This window comes from Akebia trifoliata, chromosome 16 (assembly GCF_017979445.1).
Source record: "Akebia trifoliata isolate Shusen 1 chromosome 16, ASM1797944v1, whole genome shotgun sequence".
Taxonomy (NCBI): Eukaryota; Viridiplantae; Streptophyta; class Magnoliopsida; order Ranunculales; family Lardizabalaceae; genus Akebia; species Akebia trifoliata.
Window position 1 is genome coordinate 6,468,479 of NC_141390.1, and position 7,263 is coordinate 6,475,741.

Here is a 7,263-nt window from a genome sequence, read left to right on the forward strand (position 1 = left end):
TTGGGTAGCCGCACCACCACCATCACTAGGAGGTATTATTGAAAATTTGAAATGTTGTCGTGGGGGTAACAAAATTCCACATGAACGCCTTACTAATGGAACCTCGATATATTTGTATAATAAAAACAATTTTAGGGCCCACTTTGTTATAGTTATGTGGGGCAAATGTTCCATCCACACCAGTTTTGTGTGGGATAAACAACCCACTAAGTTATAATTTTGTGGGGCCCATTTTATTTTCTTTACAATTCACGTCTTCTAACTTTACTATATTTCATTTTTTACCTCTTTAATCACTTTATTGATTTTCATCTTTTACCCCTTAACCTCAAAAACTTTTAATAGTACCCTTCCAACATTTTACCCCCTTACCATAACTTTACTAGACTTTTTTATTTACACCTTTAACCTACTTTAATTTTGTTCATCTTTTACCCTTTTTACCTCAATTTTTTTCTAACACCCCTCCAACTTTTTTTTTTCATTTTTACCCTATTAACCCCAAAAGTATGTCTGTGCAATACTCTAGTCTTTATAATTAAACACAATTGTGGGATTCACAATTGTTATAGTTTTGTAAGGATAAAAGTCCCTTTAGCTACAGTTTTGTGGAAGGTAACCCTCTCATCCAACCATTTTATGAACTATCTCACATTATTATTTTCCTTTTCAACCCCTTCAACTTCATCCAATCCAATTGTTTGTTGTCGTAGATTATCGAATAAAATAACATAAAACAAATAAAAATAAAATCTTGGCAAGCAAGGGTCGATCCACAGAGACAACGTTGATTTAGATTTCCAACTTAAAATAAGAAGGGATAAAGAAATCAATTAAAATTGATTTATAATGATCAAAACTATTGAAAATAGTAAAAGATGGAATCAACAATGTAAAAAGAACTTAGATCAGTCGAATCCACAAAAAAAATCAATCTTATCAGCTTGTCTATGTTTAATCCTTTTTACGTCAATCCAATCAACAATATAATGTTATTAGATCGGAAGATGAATTTTATAAAAAATACAAATATAAACCTAAAACTTGTGATTAATCCTAGACATACAAAATCATAAGAAGTGCCTTTAATTACCATTAATAAAATATGATTTAAATTGAACTAATCTAAGTCTAAACCATCAAATCTAAGGTGACCCAAGATAGTTTCAATGATTAACTACTAAAAAGTGATCACATGTAAACATTAAGCATAAACAACACAAAACATAGATTATCCAAATATAATTATCTTGCTCCTGGCTTCCTCGACCTCTCTAATCGAGGGTCTAGCCATAGATTATTGCATGTTAATGAAAAATATAAAATGAAAGAGAAAATAGAAAAAAAAAAAAAGAAAAAGAAACGATGCTTCTTATTAATCTTTATCTGAAAACTGGTTGTTTGCTCCTTCTAATTAAAAAGCTTAAAAGCTTGAAAGAGAAGAAAACTATAGAAGAAAAAAAAAGATATAAGATGTCTTTTTGCTCTGATTTGGTCTCTATTTATAGAGATAATTAAGGTTATCTCTAAATTTCTAATATCTTCCCCGTATCTTCAACGTAAGAATCAAGAAATCCTAATTTATAGTGTAACGAGCAAGTTAGAGCCATCTCAATAATTGTTTTTCTGTCTCCACTACGCCATGTGGTCACTTTATCGCGCCGCGATAAATGTGGGCCGAAAAAGCCTAAAACTTGGATTGGGCCTTTAACATGGACTTTGGATTGTAATTGAAGCGCGAAGTTCTCCTAATTTGTCTAGTTAATTCTTGTATCTTTGACCTATCAAAAATAAATAACTCAAATTAGATCCAAATAAAGATTAACAAAAAATAATCAATAATCAAAGACTATGCAATGCATTATGTCAATTTAGGAGAATTGTCGAATAATTTTTCTTAAAGTTTCTGTAAATTGGGCCTTAAAGATGACTTTCTAGGCTTTGATCACACCTCCAAACCTAGATTGTACTACTCTCGAGCAAAAGTAAAATACAAGTTACTTTTATAGGTTACTTGACTGCATTTAGCAAATGCAACAAGCCCTTAAACCCTTAGTTTACCCTTAATAGATGAGTTTGACTCGTGAGTCTTTACAGTGAATTTACCCACAAAATTCAAACAACTTTATTAAATATTAAGGTCGAGATCAAGATACATAGTGAAAACACAGAAAAATTTCATCAATCAATTAATTGGTTGTTATATTTGACAAGAGTCCTAATCATTATTCCTCATCTTAGAAAATCCTAGAAATTAATTAACCTTGAGTATGTGTGCAATTTTTTTGACTAAGAAACCAAAAATGTCAATTTCTTAGAATAAGGTTTAACTCCTACCTACTCAAAGTGGTCGGTTCAACCTAAGTTCTAACTCTAAACTAAGCAATTATGTTGAGGTAGTGAGAGGTATAGATGTTCACTTTAATACCTTTAAAGGACTTTATTTGTGATATTCCTGCTTACTCAAGTTTTTACCATTGACGGCTTTCACCCTACTGAAATATTCTCATGTGACATCATTGGGCTCTCTTTTATACTTTTGTCTTTTCTTTTCTTCACTTTCACCATTTTTCAGTTATCAACATTTTTTTCTCTTAAAAAAACAGGTAGTCTTTTTCAAGATACCCAGTTTAATCCTATGGTGCTGTCCAAAACATCATAAATCTCAATTCTATTTTTCTTCTAATCAACCAACCAAAGGACAAGGAATTCAAAGTTCACTAGACTTAGTTTTCCCTAATACTGTAAACAAATAAGAGGGTCAACACTTATTCAGTTAAGCTTCGATTTCTAATGACTCAATTAGAATTGTCATAAATTTTTTTTAAAGCAATCATATTCTATAATTTTCTAACAAGAAATACTAAAAAGGACTCAACATCAGAATTTTTAAAACATGACACTGATTATTGAAATTCAAATGTTGAAAGTAGATACTTAGATCTTGAAAATAATATTTTCGAAAGTATATATGTTTTCTAAATGAAACTAATTAATCCTAACATTATGCAATGAAACTAACTCATATCCCTAAATCTAAACTAAATATTGTCTTCAATATGTAATGTAGTGCAAAAAAAGGTCAAATCACACTTAAACTCGAATTGGCATTAAGTTCAAAATTTTGTTACAACTATATCTGAGAATATCACAAATTATAACAAGCATAATATCCAACAAATTTCCTAAACTACATACAAGAAAATGTAGAAATCCTAAATGTTGAAAAAAAGTATCCTAATATGAATCAAAGCTTTGAGTTGTTCTCATTCTCGTACAAGCCTGTTTCTCCTAGATGCAGGCCAAAATTTGCCCCTACTTCTCTATTAGTTGTTGGCCCGTCTACATCTCTTTGTAGTGCTCAGTGATCTTGTGCACCCCTTGAAAAGTTTCCCAAAGACATTGCGATGCCCCTATTGTGGGATCTGATTGAGCCAGGCCTTTTTGGTAAAATCTGGGCTCGGTGTATGCTCATCCTCAAAAGGAGGCTCATCAAACTCCTTATCGAGTCTCGCATAGTCATAGGGGTTATCATATTCCTCCATGTGTAGAAGGATATGACTTTAGAGTCCTTGCTCACATGTGATGAATAATCGCTTCCCTTTGAAGGGTTAGATCCTCTCAATATGACCATGCAGAGCCATGGTAGTGGGATGTACCCCATTATTGAAAAATGCGACAAATGAGATGGGGCATAGCTAACAAACGGTTCTTACCCAATGGGTTCACCAATGAGTCAAGGAGGGTGTCAATCAAAAGACGAGACACGTAGAAACTCGGTCTTGGGTCTAGATAACATAGAAAAGGTAGAGATGCTTGGTGTATATCGATGGAGTTCTGAGTACCTAAAGCGTTGGTTGTAAGTCGCCACCAACATAGTAATTGGTTCTCAAAAATACTTTTTGACGTCAAGCTTCCTTCTTCAATCCATATAGCTTGAGTCTTGAGGCCCAAATGTGTAGCATAGTAGTCAAAGGAGAAGGACGACGTGCAAGACCCGTTCTCAACCAACCCGATCCCCAATAATGCCTCAATGTCTCCAGTATCAATGGTTAAGGTGATGCCTTGAAAAGTGATGGTAAAAATATGAGGATCTCTTTCTAAGAGAAAACTAATCAAATCTAGTCCAAAAGATATTACTGTTGTAGTTCTCTTGCTTCTCCTAGGTTCTATATCAGATTCGTGTTCTTTAGGTTCATTATTAAATATATCATTGTGAGATCTGTTTAAACGTCTTTTAATTTTATCCTTACAAGAATACACATCCTCAAATATTTAGAATCTCTAAACTCAATTATAGTGTTATTATTAATATTATTTACATCAAATTTATATATAAGAAATCTAATTCAACTATCTAAATTCCAACAGTCAACCGTGAGTTGAGGCCAGAAACATCCTAATGAAAATTATGCTCAACTCAAACAAATGGTGTTGCCTTAGCTCCATAGAATTAGGTGCCGAGTCACCCCGAAATCCAACCGAGTCAAGACAAGTTTGAAGTGAGTTGCCAATTCTAAAAACATTTTGGTGTGTTACTGTAACAAGGTGCAGTTATAAACGGTGGAAATCATTTTCCAAAGATTTCGTATTCCCTTGAAAACGACTTCCCAGCAGAAGGCCCTAAAATATAAAAGAAGATCTGATTTTTGGGAATTAATTGTGATTTTCCTCTAATTTCAATCGTGTGCTTAATGGAAGCATTTGAGGTGATAAAAGCCACAATTAAACTTAATGAACAATAATAAAGAATAAAAGTAAGAGAGAACGAACTTACATAGCAGCTAGCGACTTTTCAACTCTTCATAATATAATTGAGAAAAAGAGAGAGAATCTAAAACCCAAACTCCAAAAAGTTGTTTCTCCTTCAAATTTTCGGCTACTTCCGCAGAATGATGAGACAATTTCATGGAATCTTAACGCCCTTTTACAAAGATGATCAAACTTTCAACCAAAGTTAAGTGATTTTGTGATTTTGCAATATGCCTCATTATCTCTCTACTTCGATAAGCCTCTCCTCCTAGTCCTGGAAAGTCAATTAATGTAAAAGGTTTACATTACAGCTCATTCATTTGTGTTTAAAATAAAATAAAAAATTAATAATAATAATAAAGAAAGAAAGAGCATTGACTTGAGAGTTGACCCAACCAAATGACTTGACCTTGGGAGATTCACCAAAGTATTTTTGGGTGATTTAGATTTAGATATACCCCTTCACAGTTTGATCAATCCTATTACTTGTTTCCCTAAAAATCCAACCGAGTCAAGACGAGTTTGAAAAATCTACCCACTTTTTGATATGTTTGTTATTACAAGATGCAACCAAACAGATTCTGAAACTAAAACTTGGGGAAAATTATGTTTTGGGAGGCGTTTGAGGTGAGAAAAGTCACAATAAAAACCGTATTGAACAAGAAGGAATGAACTAATTAGGAATAAAAAGTAAGAGATCTTACCAAATAATAGTGATAGCACAGCACAGCACTGCACTGGCCTTTCAACTCTTCCAAATAGAGAACAAGAGACAGATAGAGAAAGAGACAAGTTGGTAGAATCCAAGGACGTATTACTGAGGCGATCCCTCTTCCCGGTCTTGGAATAGTAGTCAATGTAAGAGGTTTACAGCTCATTCAGTTATGGATTACATTACAATATTAACAAGAGAAAGAGACCATCGTAGATCCATCCAATGTTTTTATTTTATTTTTTTTTTAAGATTTAGATGTAGAGCTTCTATTGGCACCCCAACTTTTACTTATTACACCCTAATTAAAAATAAAGGAAATATATATATATATATATATATTTCCCGCAACTTATGACAAAATTTCGATTCCAATTCACCGCTCATTTTAATTCCCAAAAAGCATTATTTCCTAGCAATATCGCCACTTTTATAATCAACAATCTTGTCGAAAAATTACTAGCAAGATTATAGATAATTTTATAATCTTACTAATAAATTATTTTAAGTAATATTAAAGTCAAGTACCATTGATAATTTTTAATTGCAAGATTAATAGTAATTTGTGAACAAAATCGTTGATGATAAAAGTGGCAATCTCATTAGAAAACATGTTTTGAGAATCAAAATGAACAATGTACCCGAATTAGAATTTTGTCACATTCAACACACAAAATGGCAATTTACCCAAGAAAATAAGTGAAAAGTTGCAGTGCCAATACTAACTCCTTTTTTATGCTAGATTTCTGTTTTTAGGTTTAAGACTTTATATGATCCTAACCATATATGTGTTTTAATTTTTAATTGGGGGTGTGATAAATAATTTAAGAAAATTGGGTGTAATAAGTAAATTTAGGGTGCTACTAGTAGCTCTCTTTGGATATGCCCCACAATATTTTTCATCAATGTCAAAGATACCTATTGTGTTTTCAAATTGAAAATGTTTTCATAAATGTCCTTGACTTCTACTTCTTGCCTTGGTTTCAAATATTGGTTTCATGGGTCATCTCATTCATGGATGAGATTGAGTTGTCTTGGACAATCTAAAATATTTAAATTAGTTTATAATTATTTATTTATATCAATATAATAAAACACAACTAAGTTGGAACAATTGTGTAACACATAAATGTCTAATCTACTACAATGTTATAGGGGACAAATCCAACTAGGACAAACCTCTCATTATCTACAATTTTTTTGGTTACACCTCCTGCCAAGCTATAGTTTCATGGTACCCACTTTATTTTCTTTATTCTTCATCTCCTCTAATTTTATTATATTTCTTATTCTACTCATTTAATCTACTTTATTATTTTTCATCTTTTACCCTTCTAATCTCAATTTTTTTTAATAATACCCCTTCAATTATATTTTCTTTCACTTTTACCCCATAATCCAAAAAAAGATACCTCCTCCTCTAACTTTACAATATTTTCTCCTTTACCCCTTTTATCCACTTTTTTAGTTTTCATCACTTACCGTTTTAATCTCAATTTTTTTATTAATACCCATTCCATGAAACTATAATTTCTTGAGATCCACTGTATTTTATTTATTCTTCACCTTCCCTAATTTTATTATATTTCCTCTTTTACTCATTTAATTTTTTATTGTTTTTCATCTTTTACCCTTTTAATCTCAATTTTTTTTATAATAATACCTTCTAACTTTATTTTGTTTGCTTTTACCCCCTTAATCCGAGAAAGAATGCTCGTGCCGTAAGCATAGGTGAACTCTAGTTTATTTATATAGAATAATGTTGATTAGAAGATACTCATACAATCATATTTTATTTT

The 7,263-nt window shown here is 31.8% G+C and overlaps 1 protein-coding gene across 4 annotated transcripts in view; it reads right to left on the bottom strand.

Annotated features, from left to right (window-relative positions):
* LOC147382443 (disease resistance protein At4g27190-like) overlaps positions 1-5,667 on the bottom strand; it is a 32,962-nt gene extending 27,295 nt beyond the window's left edge. For 2 of the 4 annotated variants that reach the window (XM_086427788.1, XM_086427786.1), the window contains exons 1-2: positions 5,457-5,643; positions 4,778-5,026 (exon numbers count right to left, since the gene is read on the bottom strand). The gene's annotated coding sequence lies outside the window, so the exon portion shown is untranslated. Of the gene's footprint in view, positions 1-4,777; positions 5,027-5,456 lie in introns of all 4 variants that reach the window. The other 2 variants (XR_015173415.1, XM_086427787.1) reach the window with 2 other exon arrangements.
* Positions 5,668-7,263: the final 1,596 nt, after the last annotated feature.